The sequence below is a fragment of the Hemiscyllium ocellatum genome, chromosome 3, assembly GCF_020745735.1.
Source record: "Hemiscyllium ocellatum isolate sHemOce1 chromosome 3, sHemOce1.pat.X.cur, whole genome shotgun sequence".
Classification (NCBI taxonomy): domain Eukaryota; kingdom Metazoa; phylum Chordata; class Chondrichthyes; order Orectolobiformes; family Hemiscylliidae; genus Hemiscyllium; species Hemiscyllium ocellatum.
The window spans coordinates 97,624,688-97,646,516 of NC_083403.1; positions in this window are offsets into that span (position 1 = coordinate 97,624,688).

Genomic DNA, 21,829 nt, shown 5'->3' on the forward strand with positions numbered 1-21,829 from the left:
AATTGAATACAAAAGTGGGGAGGTTATGCTTCAATTATACAGGGAATTGATGAGACCACATCTGGAGTATTGTATACGGTATTAGCCTACTTGTTTAAAGAATGATGTAAATGCATCAAAAATAGTTCAGGGAAGATTTACGAGACCTGGAATGGGTAGGTTGATTATCAGAAAAGTTTATATAGGCTAAGCTTGTCTTGATGGAGTTTAAAGAGTAAGTGGTACCTTGATCCTGAAAGGTCTTGACAAGATGAGAATGTTTCCTCTTGTGGGAGAATCTAGGATGAAGCTTGCCTATTTAAAGCAGAGATTGTGTATTCTTTTTTCTCACAGAGGATTTTAAATCATTGGAACTCTCTTCCTGAAATGTCAATGGAATCAGAATCTGAATATCTTTAAGGGAGAAGTAGATTGATTCTTGGTAAGCAGGTGGCTGAAGTGTTATCAAGGTACACAGGAATGTGAATCAAGTTGGCCATGATTTTATTGAACGGCAAAGCAAGCTCAAGGTGTTTAGTCATCCAGTCTGGCTCCTAATTTGTATATTTTAACTTACAAAAACAAAGATTTCTGTGAAAACTCAGCAAGTCTGACAGCATTTGTGGAGAGAACAACAGTGTTAATATTTTGAGTCCAGCATAACTCTTCTTCAGAAGTTGAATGTTTGTATTTTAGTTTCATATGTTCCATTCTTTAACATCCAGATTTTTACACTATAGCATTTATCACAAAGCTCTCATGGAATCATTTCTCTCCAGAGTCTGCTAACACATGGTCTCTTGCTTTGCTACTGATCAATATAACCATCTTTGAGTTCTTAACCCTGCTGGTGCAAAGTCAGAGTGCAGCCAGGGAAGAAGAACATTAGTTAATATGTGAGAGCTTTAAGTAGACATAGTTAAAGGAACATTTAATAGAGGCATTCACAAACTTGTGACTATTGATAGAATCACTAGGGAACAGCTGTTTCTTCTGGCAAGAGGATCACTCGACAAGTCATCAGGATTTCAGATCATTGACAAATTTTCTGTGATGAGAGAAAATTTTTTAAAAAGTTTAATGTTGACGATTGAGCATGGAAGGCTAGTGGAAGCAGATTCATTGGCAACTTTCAAAAATACAATTGGATAAATATATGAATGGTGATAAAAGTAGAACTTTGGGAAAAGAGCAGGAAACTGGAGCTAATTGCAGTGACCTTTCAAAGGTATGATGGCCTGAATGACCTCTTGCAAAACTGAAGTCTCTGATGAAGATGCCAAATTTGTGAACAGCAGAAAATAGCATTTGAGTTATGATTCAGAGAGACAGAAAAACCCTATTTCTGACCCATGTCACATAAAGGATTACCTACCTGCTAGGAGGAGCTTTCCAGCTGAATTTCCGAACCAGAGTCCTTCCCAGTCAAAGCAGCATAGTCCAGTCCAGGAGTCCACATAGATGGCTGCAATTGGTGCTGAAACTTGCTATCTTTTGCAAGAGTTATTTTCTATGATTTATGGGTCCTGTAGCTGCTTTGACAGTGACTGAGAGATGGTATGTGTGTCAGGTAAGTAAGTGAGAAGTGGAGCAGGTACATGGCAATTTATGCAGTTGGGTATGTAAGGCACCAGATGGGTGAGACAGAAGATGCAATGTAGTTAGATATTAGGGTGACAGTTGGATGAAGCTGTAGGTGATAGGTGGTTTAGTCTGTAGGATGCCATGGGAATGAGGGGGTGTGATGTCATATTGGTGAAGTGGTAAAGTGGCTAGGTAGGTGAAGTGTCAAGGTGGCTGGTATGTACATGTGGTTTTTGTGGCAGGTTGGTGAGTTTGCATTAAGGTTTGAGGTGAGGAGTATCGTAAAATGTCAGATGGTGAAGGGATAGTGAGGCAGGTGGGTGAAGGGGTAGGCTACCAAATGGGAGGGGACATCAGGATGGTTGGTTAACTGAGGGGGTAAGGTGCCAAGTGAATGAGGAGGTCAAGTGCAGGCTGAGTAATGGTATAAAGTAGCAGGTAGCACTAGGGTATTACATTTCTGGACATATTTGTGCCAGGTGGGTGATAGGGGAAATTGTTAGATGAATGAAGGGTTAGGGTACCGAGTTGGAGTGTAGGATGGCTGTTGTGTAGGGGTGTGTGTTGGCAGATTGTGTGAGGACTTATAGTAGGTCAGCAGATTCAGGCTGGGAGAGGTTGAGACTGACGAGTTAGGTCCAGTTAGATGGGAATTGAGGTAGAAAGACAGTTCAAGTTGGATTGGTGTACAGTTGGGAATAAACTAGAATGTAATAGTTATTTATTTTCATGTGTATTTTTACCAAAGAAAGTGAGAAGTGTTTAGTCACCATACCATGGCACCTATGTTAATACCAGAAGGCCTAGATAAGAAAGAAAAAAAAATTAGTGACAAAGTCCATCTTATTTAAATTCACTGCTCCTGGGTTTGGGAAAGATCTGACTGATGCAAGCCCAACAAGCCAGGCTGTGGAATACTGGGCTAGAAGCCACCACCAAAGAAGGCCATCTACACCTGGCCACTAAAATCTTAGTGCACAAGACTCCACAAAAACCTCCCCGAGGAACAATCTCATCACTGGGAAGGAAGTCACTAAATCCATCCAAAGGAATCCTGGGTCGACCTGTGAGAAAAATTCCTGAATTATGCCACGTCAGCCGACCCAGTACCGGATGTAGCTACAACAGAACCGCCATTGCTGCTGCAGTAGCTGTCTCAACCATCTCCACCTTGTCCACTTTGCCACTACCAATACCAGATTTTTCTGCTCTCACCTCTGCAAGCTGCCTCCTCAGTGCTGCTTGAGTCACGCTCATGGCTTACCAGCCACTCACTGTCATCCATCAGAGTCCTGCTCTGGGTTCACCATCTGCAACCATACTCTGGACCCGATAAAGCTGACTTCCTATCACCTCCTGCCAAAAAACAAGAAAATAAAGAAAAAGTGAGAAAAAAAGAAAAGCAGATGGAGTAGATGAGCCAGTAGATGAGCCTTTCAGAGAGGGAGGGGGGGTCATATGGGTCATGTCTGTGCAGTTCATGGGGGTGGGGGTGCAGTGTTTTCTGTCAGAGACATAGGGATTCAGGTAAATAGCATGCTGGGTACCTGTGAGGGAGTCAGTGGATATTTTGGTGTTGGAAAGGTTCTTTGTGAGCCAGGAGTCAGGTTTTAAATCTCTAAGCGTTCTTGTGTAACTATTAAATTGTTAGAACACTTTGCAATCACTGACTTCAACTCTTAGACTTAATTTGAAGGATTGCAGACATCAGATACTTTCCCATCAGAGGCTTCAGCTTCCCAGGCAATTCCCTTGGAGTCAACTGCATTGGGACTTCCACATAGTCCCTCATACAACACTAATCTACACTTCAGCAATGACTACCTTCCTCTTGGAAGATATATGCCAGATTGCAGTCTTGGGTCTGATACTAGCCGTTGCTGCTTTGATTGAAATCATAGAATCCCTACAGTGTGGAAATAAGCCATTTGGCCCAAGAAGTCCACACCAATACTCCAAGAGTAACCCACCCAGACCCATTCCCCCTTACTCTACCTTTACATTAATGCATCTAACATATACATCCCTGAACACTATGGGCATTTTAGCATGGACATTTCACCTAACCTGCACATCTTTGGATTGTGGGAGGAAATCAGAGCACCGAGAGGAAACCCACACAGACACCGGGAGAATATGCAAACAACATATAGACAGTCACCTAAGGCTAGGATTGAACCTGGTTCCCTGGTGCAATGAGCCACCATGTCGCCCATAGTGAAACATTGACTTAAAGCTTTGTTTCATACTTTGCATTATTTTTGACATCACAGTTTATGATCTCATCATTAAAGACATTGAAGTTTCTTGAGCTGACTTGGAGCAATGCCACCCACTGACATTCCATGAGCAGAAAGAAAGACATTTTAAAGTCAGCAGTCAAACATTTGCAGTAGAACATAAATGACACTCCACTGCAAAGATTATTATTGATTTTACAGATACAAAGTCATCCATGTCTGATCCTACACCCTTCCATCTCTGCTATCTCCTCCAGCCTGACAGCTCTTTCTAACTTCCACACCTCCAAATCTACCCTTTTGAATATATCCAGCTTTCCTTCACCTTCCTATGGCAGCTCTGTCTTCAAAAATGTTAGACCCTGGCCTGTGGAAATGTCTTTCTGAAACTCCCAAATCTTCAAGAAAGTTAAAAATAGCTTCTTAAAAAAAGTTTCCTTCGCAGAAAGACCGTTGACATTGCAAGGCCTGATTTTTATTGGATAAATTAATTCAGTTTGATAGCTTTAACCTTTAATATTTTGCACTATATATTTTTCTTTAAATTGTATACATGCTGTGTTGATCCTGTACAAAATCTTTGTTTTGAACTGCAAACCCATTAAGATTTGAAATCTGTGTGATTTCTTTCATAATCTGTTGATCATGCTATATGTGAAATTTTTCTGCTACCTGAGATGACAATTTTTTCAATTAGATTAATCATTGTGTTGACACAGAATCACAGATTTGTTGCAGTGCAGGAGGAGCTGAAAATGTGTTGCTGGTTAAAGCGCAGCAGGTCAGGCAGCATCCAAGGAACAGGAAATTCGACATTTCGGGCATAAGCCCTTCATCAGGAGGAACCTATTTGATCCATTAAGTCTGTCCCAGCTCTTCAAATAGACATCTCACTTACAGGTGTTCTCCCACCTTCTCCCTGTGTGCCGCAGATTCTTCCTTATCAAACAATGGTCTCATTTCCTTTTGAGTGCCTTGACTGAATCTGCCTCCATCACATTCTGGGGCAGTGCATTCCCGACCTGAACAGTTTGCTATTTGAGAACGTTTATCCTGCTCTCACTTTAATTTTTATTTGTAATTACTTGAAATCTGTGCTGTTTTCTTTTTTATCTTCTCACAACATCTCAATATTTACTGAGATCTCTCATGGTTTTGAATATTTGAACCAGTGCTTATTTAAGACTTGACTTCATAACAAAAAATCCTCACTCCTGGTATTATTCTTATAAAGTTTTCTTCCTAATGCCTTCACATCTATCCTAAACACTGGCATCCAAAATGGGATTCAAAGCTCCATCAGTCTTGCTCTTGTACTCCATTTACACTGATTAAACAGCTCTGTCTAGTTGTCTTGTCAATTTTAATAACTTATACGCATATATATCTGGATGCACACTCTTGAAAATAGTACCCTTTACTTTACACTGTTACTCCATGTTCTCTGTATTACACTTCTCCAAATTGAATTTTATTTGCCTTTTTGCTTGCTCTTTCAAATTGTTTATATCCTTTTGAAGTTCTGCACTATCCTCCTGACAGTTTAAAATGCTTCAAATTTTCATGATGTGGAGGTGCTAGTGTTGGACTGGGATGGACAAAGTCAGAAGTCATGTGAGACTAGATTATAGTCATCCTTTCGGGATCTTCTCTACGTTCTTGCATCTCTGCAGAAACTTGATATCTGTGTTAATATGCACGATCTACTTGGAGACCCACTCCACTTTGAGTCGGCAGCTTGTGGTATTGCTGGCAGCCATGATGCAGAGGTGCCCATGTTGGACTTGGATGGACAAAATCAAAAGTCATATTACACCAGATTATAGGGAACAGGGACTGTAATCTGGTGTTGTGTGACTGATTCCTGATGAAGGGCTTATGCTCGAAACGTCAAATTCCCTATTCCTGAGATGCTGCCTGGCCTGCTGTGCTTTGACCAGCAACACATTTTCAGCTGACTTTTAACTTTGTCCAAGTTTCATATTATCTAAAACTCGGAAATGACAACCTGTATGCCAAGACCTAGATCATTATCTCAGGAAAAGCAAGGGTCCTAACACTAACTGCGGAGGAATTTAGCCTGAAAAATGCCCATTGAACATTATATTCTGTTTCCTACCACTCAAGCAATTTTACATCCATGTTACTACTGTACGTTTTATTCAGTGGATGCTAATGTATTGAACTCCTTCTGAAATTCCATGAGCAACGTTTCAAAGACGTTGGCTTATCAACATTCCCAGTTACTTCATCAAAAAACTCCAGTAAGGTAGTTAAACAAGATTTTCTGATATGAAATCCATGCTGGCTAATTTAATTCACCTGCATTTTTCAATTAAATATTCATTTTATCCGGAATTATTGTTCCCAGAAGTTTCCCAACCACCAAGTTAAACTGACTGATCTATTTTGCCTGACTAACCCACACATGGATGTGACTTGAGCAAAACTAAAATTAGTACTAGTGACTTTGCAATTTCAGCTTTGACTTCCTTCAGTATTCTTTGATGTATTTCCTCTAATTGTGGTGTCTCATCAACTTTAAGTACCAACAACCTTTCAAATATTTCCTCTTTATCAATCTTAAACCCTCACAGTGACTAAATTACCTCCTGTTTCCCCATGGCTGGGGTAGTAACTTCTTCCTTGGTAACGTCAGATGGAAACTATTCATTTAATACCTGTGTCACGCCTTTTAGCCCCACGTGTAAATCGCTTTGTTGCTCCTTAGATGGAACCACTACTCCTATTACCACTGAACCACAATTTATAGTAAACTTTGGAATTTCTTTTTTATGTTAGCTGCCAGTCTCTTTTCATATATTCCCTTTAACCTAATTAATTTCTTTTTCACTATGCCCCCAAACCTTTTATGTCTAACCTGGTTATCAATTGCCTTTTGTATCTGACATTTTTTTCTTCTTTATCATAATTTCTGCCCCATTTGTCATCCATGGAAGTCTATATTTTTATTAATAGAATGAAAGAATGACATAGTAAGTAGTGAGGGGAGAATTAAATGACAGAATCATCAGTGATCAGTAAGTTCTTCCCAGATATATTTAATTCATTTTCTTTTTGTTGTTTTAGCCTTTATTCAGACACTCTCTCTCAATGGCTTGAAATTTTTGATTTGTATTTCTTGCTTACAAATCCTTCCATGACTTTACCTTCCCAACCCCGTAACCTCAATCTGTCCTACAACCCTCATGGTCTCTGTGTTCTTCCAATTCCAGTCTCTTCTACATTCCAGAATTGAGTCACTCAGCCATGAGCATTTGCTGGCCTGGGCCCTGAGTTCTTGAATAGTCCTTTCTAATTGTCTTCTGCTCTTTGCCTCTCCTGCTCACTGTGAGTTCTTCTCGCAAATTTACCTTCTTTCATCAAACTCTTGGCCACCTTGACCGATATGAAACAAAAATAGAAGTTGCTGGAAAAGCTCAGCAGCTGGGGTAGCGTCTATGAATAGAAATCATAGTCAACGCTTCACGTCCGGTGACCCTTCCTCACAATTTCTGAGGAAGGGTCACCAGATCCGAAACATTAACTCTGATTTCTCTTCAGAGATGGTGCCAAACCTGTTGAGCTTTTCCAGCAAATTCTGTTTCTGTTTCTGATTTACAACATCAGCAGTTCTTTCGGTTTTCATGTACATGGAGCTTGGTCTTACATTTTTGTTACTCCTTTGCTGAAATCTACCATTTTATGAATTTTCAGACTTACAACTCTATTTTGTTATAGTCCAACAGGTTTAATTGGAAGCACTAGCTTTCGGAGCATTGCTCCTTCATCAGACAACCACCCGATGAAGGAGTGGCGCTCCGAAAGCTAGTGCTTCCAATTAAGCCTGTTGGACTACAACCTGGTGTTGTGTGATTTGTAACTTTGTACACCCCCAGTCCAACACCAACATCTCCAAATCAGAACTCTATTTTGCAACTTTATAAACCACCTCATTTGTTCTGATACCATTTTTAACTTCCCTTGTTAGCAATAGCTATTTTTACCTCTTTTTCTCCTTCAGAGAATGTGTTTGTTTGAAAACTAATCATTCATTTTTCAAATAAGACCTATTGCCTATTATCTTCAAACCTTTTAATGTATTCTTCCAATCCACCACACAACAAACACTCTCCTCACAGCTTCAACGTTGCATATGGTTAGATTTAAGATTCTAGTTTCAGATTGAACAGCTTCTTGTTCATAATTAACAGAAAAATCTATCACACTATGGTTGTGTTGAAGAGTTGTGGGGAGGTAAGAGATAGTCAGGTCTGTTTGAGTATATAATAGTGAGGTCAAGGTGTAGTCAGGGAGATGGAGATTTATGGTGTGCAGTCCACTGTAGAGTGGATGTAGATCAGGTATAGTCAGGTGCATTGGGGGTAGGTGAGTCTGGAGGGGTGCTACTAGTTTGAGACTAATCAACTAAGGAGTCAGGGACATGTTTAGTCATACAGTTAGATGTAGCTTAATCTTTTCATCGTTTCCTGAATAACTATCTGGGTAAATAAGGCAGATTATATGATTGGAACCTTTCAGAGGATTTTGCATACAAGATGCTTACTGATTGGAAGTTTAAATTTCCTTGACAATTCCCAAGTCCTCACTACTATCCAGCCAGCTGCAGACTGGAAGTTGTGGGCCAATAAATTGATCTGTAAATATATGAGTAAGAGAAAGAAAACTAAAATAGGGATTTCTTCAGAAGAAGGGTCATTGGACCCAAAACATTAATACTGATTTCTCTCCACAGATGCTGTCAGCCCTGCTGAGTTTTTCAAGCCACATCTGTTTATACTTTTGTTTCTGATTTCCAATATCTGCAGTTCTTTGGGCTTTTGGAGCTAGAATGAAGCCTGGACTCTGTAGTCATGTCATCTTAGGGTCAGTAGGAGGGAAGATCCTGGAATCTAAACTAAAAAAAGTGAGAGAATAACCATTGGAGATAAAAAAAAATGGTTCTCGTCTCCATACAAATATATACGAACACAGATGGTCTGACCATAATGCAAAGTAGATTTATAAGAAAGATACCTGAGATCCTCCAATTGTCAGAAATGGTTAAACAGGTTGAATTTTTTTTTAACTAACATGAAGCATGCCAAATGTGTTTAAAATTGTGCATGGATTGGATGAACTAGATGTGGAGACAATCTTTTCACTTGAGTCCAAGCTAGGCATTATAAATAGAAGGTAGGTACAAAATAAACAAATGTGTTTACATTGTAAATTTTCATAATGTAGAACTGACGATTATCAAGTTGTCAAGGTAAAGGTAAGTAGAATGGTTGCTTTCAAAAGGAAACTAGTTGAGTAAATGAGAGATGAGGAAATAGAAAGGTATGCTGCACAGCTAAGATATGAGCAATAAAATTAGAGCGTATTTGTGTTGTGTGTCAACACCAACACAGATTCGTCATGCCTAATGATTTGTTTCTATGCTGTTATATGCTTTTTTAATTCTTGATAATATTCTGTCTTCTCTTAACTGACATTAGTCGAGGTATAAATTTGTAATGGCTAAAGGAGGACACACCAACTCATCTTTAGAATAGTGCCACAATAACATTTACAATCATTGATGAGGACAGTTTCAGGGCCCATGTGACAAAATTTGACTATACAGGACTCCGTCATTGCTGTGGTGGGAATGTCAGCTGAAATTATGAGCTCAAGTCTTCAGAGTGGGACTTGAACTCTCAATATTCTGACTGAGAGAATAATGCTTAAAGAAATTCATGTGTTCTATTATATTTTAACACTGACTACATAGGGGAATATTCTGATCAGCTAATGTTCACTCTCACTCACTTAATGAATAATTCAACTGGTCTGTTTGTCAAACATGTGTGCAGACTGACGAACTGAGCCTGTCGGTGAGCCAATTTGAGGCACAGCTGAAAAGCCCTTGTGTTCTCTTTTTCGGATCTCTAATGTAAAGTTAATATTAATGACTGTGTCTGCTCTACACCACAATGAAGGAGCTTTAATTGACAATATCAGTGGCCACAGCTGTATCTCTTTGAAGGGTTTTGCTGGAATGAACTGTGAACACAACGTAGATGAATATGCGTCCAACCCTTGTCTTCATGGCATGTAAGTTTAGTGCTGATAAGGCCTTTTAGCATTTATAATACTTTAGTTTTCGAAGAAATCAACATCACATGATTGAAGGAGGAGGATAATTCTGACAGTGCACCATTACTTCAGCTCAGTTTATTATTGCATTTAACAGATGCTTGTGATGGGAAACTTTTTTAACAGCATTTCAAAATGATTTTGTTGACCGTCCAGTATTATGAAACATTCTGAGAAATTAGTAGTCACAATATCCAGTTCTTCTTTATAATATCCAGTTCCTCAATGAATACCCTAGGGTAGAGTTTCCATATTGAGCATCACTGTCAACTCTGGAATTAATTGCTCCCCAAAATTAGACTTAGGTTAATTTTAAAGTTTGTGAGAAGATTTGTAGCTCGGGTGCTTGTTGTTGTGGTTCTGTTCGCTGAGCTGGGAGTTTTTGTTGCAAACGTTTTGTCCCCTTTCTAGGTGACATCCTCAGTGCTTGGGAGCCTCCTGTGAAGCGCTTCTGTGCTGATTCCTGCGGCATTTATAGTGGTTTGTCTCTGCCGCTTCTGGTTGTCAGTTGCTGTCCGCTGCAGTGGCCGGTATATAGGGTCTAGGTCGATGTGTCTGTTGATAGAATTTGTGGATGAGTGCCATGCCTCTAGGAATTCCCTGGCTGTTCTCTGCTTGGCTTGCACTATAATAGCGGTGTTGTCCCAATCGAATTCATGTTGTTTGTCATCTGTGTGAATAGCTACTAAGGATAGCTGGTCGTGTCGTTTCGTGGCTAGTTGGTGTTCATAGATGCAGGTTGTTAGCTGTCTTCCTGTTTGTCCTATGTAATGTTTTGTGCAGTCCTTGCATGGGATTTTGTACACTACATTGGTTTTGCTCATGCTGGGTATCGGGTCCTTTGTCCTAGGTTAATTTTCACCCCACTGTTGCACGTGAAAATTTCAGTTGAATTCAGTTAAGTATTACTAAGTGCCAAGACTGCAGAAATTCAGGTTGTAGTGAATGCAAACTGAACATAAAATTCATCATCTTTCATGCCACTTTCAGCCCGATTGTGCCATTTACAGCATAACAGTGCAGAAGCTCCAACGCCTCCTTTCTAGGGGGAATGTAGTTTCAGATCTGCTTAGTTGTCTACATATAATTCAGTTGACCTGTGCTCCTTCTGTACTGGGTTCTTTTTTCTACAAATTTCCCTGCCCTGCTCATCCCAGGCCATACCAGCTAATTTTGCTTACCTGTTTGTTTGCATAGTTGCACTGCCCGGGTAGTTCACCTTTGATCAGAACGTAATGTGAAAATTAAGTGCACCATTGATGTGTAGATCATAAAACAGGAATTCTTCATTCCACTGGCACCAGGTCATCAAAAGCATTGAGAGAAATTAAGGCAAAAATTAAGAAAACAGAGTATTCACATTAGATTGAACCATGTAGTTGCACATCTTGGTCAAGGAAGCCTTTGTCTCTGTCACTATCTCTTTCTATCCACAAAGCCTGTCGTTCTGTCCCAGAACAAAACCAATTCCTCCAATCATTTTAGCTCTGCTACTCAGTGCCTTCCCTCACTGTTGCCACTTTCTGGTGAAGACCCTATTACAAGAATGAAATAAATAATTTGTATTTATGAAGCATTTTTCAAAACTAGATGATATCCTGATGTGCTTTACAACCAGTGAACTAATCCTCCGAATGGTAGTTTCTGCTGTAATGTCTCTGCCTGGTGCAACCTCCCCAGTGTTAGTGAAATGTGATCAGGCATCTTTGTAATCCGATCTTTCCTAGCAATCAAACAAGGCCCAAGCCTGAAAATAGTTTGAGCATCCCAGTGTTGTGGGAGCTGCTCTGCCAAGTGCATGTGTAGTGATTAGAATGAGGTCACCCAGGTATGAGTTCTCTCTGATTGTGGCTGTTAACCTGGTCCAATCAGAGAGTCCTGATTGACAGAAATAAACAGGAGTGCCTGTGGGCACTGCAGGGAGTGGAGTGCATCATTTCCCCCTCCAACTCTATTTTGATTTAGTCCCTGCCCTCCCCTTCACTGTTTTGATCACACAGCATTGCCCTTTGATGTGAAGGGCACTGCTCGTCACAGGCCACTCGGGTGTTTTCCTACTTTTCCTGGTGGTGGAAATTAAATAAAGATTTGTGCACTTTATGAAAAAAAAACAAAAAAAAGAAAAAAAGAAAAAAAAAGAAATAAAAAAATAAATAAACAGGAGTGCCTGTGGGCACTGCAGGGAGTGGAGTGCATCATTTCCCCCTCCAACTCTATTTTGATTTAGTCCCTGCCCTCCCCTTCACTGTTTTGATCACACAGCATTGCCCTTTGATGTGAAGGGCACTGCTCGTCACAGGCCACTCGGGTGTTTTCCTACTTTTCCTGGTGGTGGAAATTAAATAAAGATTTGTGCACTTTATGTCTCTCACTGTGTCTCACAGCTGCACACACACACACACACCATGGGTGCTGGGAAAAAAATAAGCACTACCGCAGTTAGGCGGTAGTGTGGGGGTTAATTTAAAAAAAAAGAAAAAAAATAAGAAAAAAAAAACAAGAGTGTTTTGATGTGAAGGGCACTGCTTGTCACAGGCCACTCGGGTGTTTTCCTACTTTTTCTGGTGGTGGATATTGAATAAAGATTTGTGCACTTTGCGTCTCTCACTGCGTCTCACAAACTACACACACACACCATGGGTGCTGGGGAAAATAAGCACTACCGCAGTTAGGCGGTAGTGTGGGGGTTAATTTAAAAAAAAGCAAAAGCAAACAAAAAAATATAACCAGGAGAATCACGCAGTATTGCCCCCTGATGTGAAGGGCACTGCTTGTCACAGGCCACCTGGGTGTTTTCTTTTCTTCCTGGTGGTGGAAATTGAAAAGAAAAAAAAAGAAAAGAAAAAAAATAATAAACTGGAGTGTTTCCAACGCTATTTTAATTTACTCCCTGCCCTCCCCTTCACTGTTTGATCACACAGCATTGCCCTTTGATGTGAAGGGCACTGCTTGTCACTGGCCACCCGGGTGTTTTCCTATCTTCCTGGTGGTAGAAATTGAATGAAGATTTGTGCACTTTGTGTCTCTCACTGTGTCTCATACCTGCACACACACATCATGAGTGCTAAGGAAAAATAAGCACTACCGCAGTTACGCGGTAGTGTGGGGGTTTTAAATAAAGAGAAAAAAGAGAAAAAAAAGAAAAAAACAGATTTGTCAATCTCCTGTTCATTCTGAGAGCTGTTTCTGAGGGAGCTGGATCGATATCAATAACTCTTTACTGTAAAAAAAATTAAAAATAAACAGGAGTGTCTGTGGGACTGCAGGGAGGGGAGTGTTTTATTTTCCCCTCCAACTCTATTTTTATTTAATCCCTGCCCACCCCTTCACTGTTTGATCACGCAGCATTGCCCTTTGATGAGAAGGGCATTGCTTGTCACTGGCCACTCGGGTGTTTCCTTTCTTGGGTGGTAGAAAATGAATAAAGATTTGTACATTTTGTGTCTTTCACTGTGTCTCACACCTGCACATACACATCTGCTGGGGAAAATAAAAGCACTACTGTAGTTAGGTGTTAGTGCGGGGAATGATAAAAGGAAAAACAATGTCTCCTCAGTTTAAGGGCCATAGTCAGTGGGAAAAAAAAATTAAAAATCTGGAGTGTCAGGGGTTCTGTTCACTCCATGAGCTGGGTCTGAGCTAGCTGGGTCAGTATCACATACTATGCACGTGTTTAAAAAAGGGCGATTTGGTGATGGGATACCAATCTTCTGGAGTTATTTCAATGCTGATGAGAATGGGATTAATGATGTTACCATGCAAAAGTGCCCACTCGTTGAAGCCCATCAGGAATTCAAAAAGGCACTTGAACTGGCTTTGCTATTTGAAAATGTGGCAAGTGGAGCTTATGAGTTACAGGGCATTCTGCTGCAAGTGGACACACCCACCAGGCTGACTGAACTTAGGGAACACCACTTGAGTGAAGGCAATTGCATAGCCAAATTCAGGACATATCCTGAACAGAGGGACTCTAGGTCAGCCTACAACAAAAACCCAAACTTAAAATTTTCTCAAGGAACTGAGTAAGCAAGCCATTGTAGCTGTTGTCAATATGTGAACTCAAGACAGCAAAAGAGTCCCAATGGATCTAAGTTCAGTAAGAGCACTCATGGGCCGGTATCCAGGAGAATGCACATCCTGGAAAGTCCACCTACAGCTGGTTCAGAACAGTTAAATTGCTAAGCAAAATCAAAATCAGAATGAATCAAAATAAGCGTCAGGTTAAATGGTCACCCAGCTGTAATGGAAGTCAATACTAGCATGGCTGCATTAGTGTTTGTGGAACCAGTCTTTACCAAAATTTGCTATGGAATCTAACCCGTAAGTTTGAGTAAGACCTCAGCCCGGCTGAGAACCTATGCCAGGGAATCTGCCAGAGATTAAAGATACAACATCAGTTCTGGTCTCTTATGAGAAGCAGTTGGTTCCATTACTACTGATTGTAGTAAAAGGCTCAGGCCCAAGCTTGATGGGATGAAATTAGTTGAGAAAGATTCAACTTGATTGGCTTTACATCTTTCAGTTAGAAAATGGCTATCTGTGTGAAGTCCTAAGAAATACCCGAGCGTTTCTCAGCAAGATCTAGGGACTACCAAAGGGGCCAAGACCACCTTACATGTTGACCAAGAAACAGTTTCACGATTCTGCAAGGCCCGCTCAATGAGATTTACCTTACATGCAAAAGTAGAGGCAGAAATCAGGAGGCTGGAAATGAAAGGAATCATCACACCAGTCCTGCTTGTGGAAAGGGCAGCACTGGTCATACTGATTGTGAGGCCTAATGGGTCAGTTCATCTTTGTGGGGAGTTTAAATAAATGGCAAACTGCTATTCGCAACTGGATAAATATCCAATCCCTCACGCAGCAGACTTACATGCAAAACTGGCGGGAGATGTGCTGTCCTTCACGAAGCTGTACATGAACCACATGTACCTGTAATTGCAGTTAGATGAGGGTTCCTAGAAGTGTGCTACAATTAATACCCTTAAAGGTTTGTATCAATATACAAGGCTGCATTTTGGGTTATCATCAGCCTGTGTAATTTTCCAGTAGATGATGGCGAACATTTTTCAGATCACTATTTATCTAGATGACATGCTAATGGCCAGGAAGACCAATAAACAGCATTCAGAGCACTTGGACATAGTGCTTAAATGTTTCTTCAAGGTGAGTATACACCTCAGAGGGAAATATGTGTGTTCCAGGCACCCCAGATGACCTACTTATGCCACAAAGTCAACAAGATCATTAATTTATGATGGAAAATTCACACGTGACCTGGCCTCCATCCTGGCACCCTTATGTCTGCTACTGAAAAAAAGAGTCAACCTTGGAAATAGTCTCATAGTCAAGGTGCAACCTTTAAGGAGGTGAAGAAGCTGTTATTGTTGTCCAAAGGTGTTGGCCAAGCAAGATGTGATACTGACAAGCGATGCCTCCCACTTTGTATTGAGGAAGTGTTGGCTTACCAAAGTCCCATTGGACAGGAACAACCGAAAACATATGCTTCCTGGAACTTAGCTGATGCCAACAAAGGTACGCCCAGATGGAGAAGGAAGGTTTGGCATGAGAAATTTCCACCAATACTTTTAAGGGCATAAATTTGATACAGTAATGTATGCAAACCGCTGCTGGGACTACATAAAGAGAACAGGGCTGTGTTGCCCATAACTTCACATTAAATTCAGCGGTGTGCTCTCATTCTGTGTGCATACAATTATAAGTTGGCACAGCATGCAGGAGGCCAAGTAGCAAATGTGGATGCCTTAAGCTGCCTCCTACTGGTGGATATACCAAAGGTGGCCACGTGAAGAGTCCATTCTGGTTTTAAACATCCGGTCCTATTGTCAACATTAGACTGTGAACACAAAAAGATCCTGTCCGGACAAAACTGAAACAACTGGTGGCAATGATGGATACAAAAGGGCTATCACAACCAGAACTGAAACCTTTCTGGACCTGACGAGACCAGATCACCTTAGAGGACAGGAATTTATGATGGGGAGCAAGAGTGAGTGTCCCGAATAAAACTTGCAGCCAGATACTGGCTGAACTCCACCAGGGAAGGCATCTGGAATAGTTGAGGAACCTACAGATGGGGGTAAGTACATAACAGTTGAGGAACCCACCTACCACCCCACCAACCTCCATATATATCATATCATTCGTCGTCATTTCCGCCACCTCCAAACAGACTCCACCACCAGAGATATATTTCCCTCCCCTCCTCTATCAACGTTCTGAAAAGACCACTCCCTCTGTGACTCCCTAGTCATGTCCACACACCCAACAACCCAACCTCCACTCCCGGCACCTCCCCCTGCAACCGCAAGAAATGCAAAACTTGCGTCCACATCTCCCCCCTTACTTCCTCCAAGGCCCCAAGGGATCCTTCCATATCCGCCACAAATTCACCTGCACCTCCACACACATCATTTACTGCATCCGCTGTACCCGATGTGGCCTCCTCTATATTGGGGAGATAAGCCGCCTACTTGCGGAACATTTCAGAGAACACCTCTGGGACACCCGGACCAACCAACCCTGTGGCTCAACACTTTAACTCCCCCTCCCACTCCACCAAGAACATGCAAGTCCTTGGACTCCTCCATCGCCAGACCATAGCAACGCGACGGCTGGAGGAAGAGCGCCTCATATTCTGCCTAGGAACCCTCCAACCACAAGGGATGAACTCAGATTTCTCCAGTTTCCTCATTTCCCCTCCCCCCACCTTGTCTCAGTCAAATCCCTTGAACTCAGTACCGCCTTCCTAAGCTGCAATCTTCTTCCTGAACTCTCTGCCTCCACCCCCACTCCGGCCTATCACCCTCACCTTGACCTCCTTCTACCTATCGCATTTCCAACGCCCCTCCCCCAAGTCCATCATCCCTACCTTTAATCTTAGCCTGCTGGACACACTTTTCTCATTCCTGAAGAAGGGCTCATGCCCAAAACATCGATTCTCCTGCTCCTTGGATGCTGCCTGACCTGCTGCGCTTTTCCAGCAACACATTTTCAACTCTGAACTCCACCAGGGTCAACCAAGAGTTTCCCAAAATGAGGATGATAGTGTGAAGTTATGTCTGGTGGCCAGGATTGGCTGCTAATTATATCCATGTTGGTTGGGCAGTGCCCAGAGAGCTAACAAGGACAATAATTACTGCCATCAGCTCCCCTGCATTCTTGGGAATAGATTGGTAAACCCTGGACTTTGCTGCAGTTTGACTATGCAATTTCATAGGCTGTATGTTTGTCGTCATTGTCAATGCCCAGTCAAAATGATTGCATGTGCATTGAGTTCATACATTTAACATAGGGCTGATGATTGAAAAGTTACAAGCATACACAGACTCTCAGAGGTGTTTGTCACAGACAATGGCCCATTATTTCCCAGCAGGGAATTCAAATATTTCCTAAAGTTGAATGGCATTCAGCATCTAAGGCCAGCATCATATCATCCATTGTTCAATGGTCTGGAGGAAAGATTAGTCCAAACTTTGAAGGTAAGCTTAAAGAAATAGCCTAAATCTTCACTCAATACCAAATGGTCCCAGCTCCTGTTTGATTATAGGACTAACCTCATGCCTCTATAGGGACGGCTCCAGCAGAGCTGCTAACGGTGAGAAAACTCTGCATCAGTTTAAACCTGATCTTCCCGGATCTGGGGGGGATGGGTGAGACAGCATCAGGAATGCCAATACTGGAGACAAGACTCCTCTAAGTAAGAGAGGCAGTTTACTTCAGGGGATGAAGTCTGATGTTGAAACCACAAGAATGGATCTGCATGGGAAAGAGACATGGGGACATCATACAATGTGAGTGCCTTAATTACCCTGTTACCCTAGTCCAATCAGGGAATCCTGACTGACAGGTATAAACTGAAGTATTACGTTAGGGCCCGGGTGTCCTTGGAGAAGGAGCACGCGGTGTCCACCAACACCCTGGAGTTGTTCAGGGAGAGGTGGGCTCCGCAGGGAGTGGAGTGCATCATTTCCCCCTCCAACTCTATTTTGATTTAGTCCCTGCCCTCCCCTTCACTGTTTGTTCACACAGCATTGCCCTTTGATGTGAAGGGCACTGCTTGTCACAGGCCACTCGGGTGTTTTCCTACTTTTCCTGGTGGTGGAAATTGAATAAAGATTTGTACACTTGTCTCTCACTGTGTCTCACACCTGCGCACACACACACCATGGGTACGGGGGATAAAAATAAGCACTACCGCAGTTAAGCGGTAGTGTGGGGAGGAAAAGGGGAAAAAAAAATTAGTGTGGAGGAAAAAAAAATAACCAGGAAAAAAAAAAGAAAAAAAAACCAGGAGATGCCCTTTGATGTGAAGGGCACTGCTTGAAAAAAAAATAAAACCAGGAGTGTTTTGATTTAATCGCTGCCCTCCCCTTCACTGCTTGATCACACAGCATTGCCTTTAGTGTAGGGCACTGCTTGTCACTGGCCACTCAGGTGTTTCCTTTCTTCCTGGTGGTGAAAAAAAAAGAAAAGAATAAACTGAAGTATTAGGGGCTCTGTTCACTTGAGTAGTCGGCTCTGAGCTAGCTGGGTCTGTGTCATGTACTATGCATGTGCATATAAAGGGTGACTTGGTGATGAGATACTGGCCTTCATGAAGTTATTTCAGCTTGCCTGGCTTGGATGGAACCTGATCATTTATCACCTCCACTTCCGCTTTGTCCAGTTGATGCACTTTGTTTGAGGAGATCTCACTCACTGAAGAGTGAGAAAGTTTGGATTTTTAAAATCACAAATGATTTTGACAGATTATATTGGCAGAGAAAATTTATTCAGTTTGGTGGTGGAAACCACTGCAACGTGCCAGAACTTGAAAATTAGACCTTGGCTGTTCTGGGTTGAATGTCAAGAAATGCTTCTTCACACTAGGGATGTGCAAATCTGGAATTATTCCCTGAAAAACTGGTTGCGCTGAAGGGAGAAGTCAATCATGAACTGATTGAATTCTAGGAAAAGCTCAAAGGCCGTGAATGGGTTCCTCCTTTTCCAAAGTTACAGTGATGGTTGTAAGTAGCCTGATGTGAGGTTGCCCTGGGACTTCTGTACTTGAGTGTGTTGATTCATTGCAGAATATGAGAGAGGATTAAAATGTGATGAAAATGGGAAGGCATTGCAATGTATTTCAGCTCACTGTGATGGAAGCTCAACATGATACCTGGTGGAATCCTACTTTGAGTCTACCAAATTCCATGATTGACTTTGATCTTTCTCATTTAAATGAAACTGAAAATCTTCAACATCAACATAAACAGCAATTTACATTCCATTTAATAATTGAAATGTGATAAATCATCCTAAGTGACATCTCAGGAGCAATTTTCAAGCAAAATTTGAGAGCGTGTTTCATGACGGAATGTTAGAAATGGCACCATATTTTCAACTGTTATTTTAAGGAGCTTTTAAAATGGGAAAGAGTGTTTTAGGAAGGGATTGCCAGGCTTTGGGCCTAGACTGATGAAGGCATGACAACAAAAGGTCAGACCTAATCAACTTCCCATTTGTTCCAATTGTAATGGTGTCAGCCAAGTGGACCTCAGAGAATATGAGTTCCCTGACTGGGGCTGTTAACCTGTTCAAATTATGGGGTCTGGCTGACAGATATGAACAGGAGTGTCAGAGTTTCTGTTCACTCTGTGAACTGGTTCTGAGTAAGCCAGACCAGTGTCAAGTACTATACATACGTAAATGAAGGGTGACTTGGTGATTGGATACAGGTCTCTTCTGGAATTATTTCACCATTGATTTATCTATCACTTTGGGCACAATCTGTAATCCAGGTATTAACTTTATTCAAAAAAATGAGACAGCTTTTATTTTACACTTAAAATAGTTTTCATATTGTGGAACAAATTCACTGTAACCAGGTCAAACAGACAGTATTTTAGATCACATTAAAAATAAACTCTTGCATTAAAGTATCTTTCTTCATTCTTTCTCAGATTGGTAACCAGGTGCAATTTTAATTACTCAGCTGGAAATGGATTTATCATCAAAAATAAACATACTAAATTATAAGTCTCAATCTGTTTTATGAGTAACTCATCTTTAAATTATGGAAAAATGTTCTTTAAAACTATCCAGAGCCTTTCACACACTGCAGATCTTCATAAATTAAAACAAAAAGCTTTTAAAATCCTTTGAAGCATAACTTTTAGTGTCCTTGTCTCTCAAACAAAAAACCTTATACTTTTGGAGCCTGTGTGAAGGCGCATTTGATGGAAAACCATTTTGCTGAACAATACCCTTTGGTTATGACTGGTTTTCTGGGAAGACACAATTTCTAACATGGTGTGTTTTTCAAACTTGATTGTAAATTCCAAATTGGCATTCAACATAATTGTGCACAAAGGGATTTGGAAGTCTTCATCCATAAATCAAAAAAGGCAGGTATCCAAATTTGTTGCATAATAGAGAATGCAAATGGACTTTATTTCAAAGGAATTGGAGCATAAGAAAAGGAGGTCTTGCTATAAAGGAAAAAGGCACTAGTCAGACCACAGCTGGAATAGTGCGAGCAGCTTTGATCCCTTACCTAAGGAAGTATATAAAGGTTGTTCTGCTATAACGCAAATTTTGTCAGCACAATTTGGCTGTAACACAATTGGTGAATTGGGGAACAATTTTTTTAAAAATGCAAAATCCCGTTGTCTATTATGCGATTCCATTCCTGGTTAACTTAGTTCCACTATCGGTGCTCACTTCAGCAAAAGAGCTTGGATGTCGGGGCAATTTTTTCTGACCTTATTGTTGATGTTTACAAGGATATTTTTAGAAATTATTGCATGAGAACAAATTTGCATTTCAAGATTCTCCTCATTCTGGACATTGCACCAAGCCATCCTCCCACCATTGGTGAGCTTTCTCAAAACATCAAAGTGCTATTTCCACCTATGGACACAACCTTTCTCATTCAACCCATGGACCAGAGTGCAATTGCAACTTTTAAAGTTTATTATTTAAGGGACACATTCAGGAAGCTGACTGCAGTGAATGAGGGTGATAGCAAGGACAGAGCTGAAAATGTGTTGCTGGAAAAGCACAGCAGGTCAGGCAGCATCCAAGGAACAGGAAATTCGACGTTTCGGGCATAAGCCCGAAACGTCGAATTTCCTGTTCCTTGGATGCTGCCTGACCTGCTGCGCTTTTCCACCTACACATTTTCAGCTCTGATCTCCAGCATCTGCAGACCTCACTTTCTCCTCGGATAGCGAGGACAGCATTCTTCAATGTTGGAAGAGCTTTAAAATTAAGAATGCTATTAACATCATTACAAGGGCCTGGGTGATGTCAGTGAGGACTGTTTGCATGCAGTTTAATGTGTCAGAGGAGGTTCCAGCAATCAACGAACATTATGTCACCCTTGCAAAGCAAGTTGGATTGGAAGAAATGGAACTGGTCTACAATAACTTGTTGCTGCTGGGAAATTGAAGCTTCAGATGAAGACAATAAAGTGCAGAATGCTGCACCACAAGAATTTTCCATTTCTCTTGTCTTCAATCCTGAGGGAAGTTGAGAAGCAGTTGTAGCTCTGAGAAGACAATGACTACATTGCAGAAAACAACAGGATAGTAGTTTGTGGCATAAAGACTTATCTGGCACCCAATGAACAGCTTCTTCATGAAAGAAGCAAGATGGTAAAGCAGCAAAAACTAGATGCTTTTTTTAAGCCAAACCCCAAGAAACAGTCTGAGGACAATGAACCACAGCCATCCAATTCTGGACTAAATATTTTCTTTCCTCATAATCCTGCACCCAGAACTGCACCTGAAAGTAACCATGATGCTGATAATGATGCTCAGCCCCTGACTTAATACAGTACTGTAACTCAGCAAACTCAGCAATCCCTAAAGTATTAAATTAAT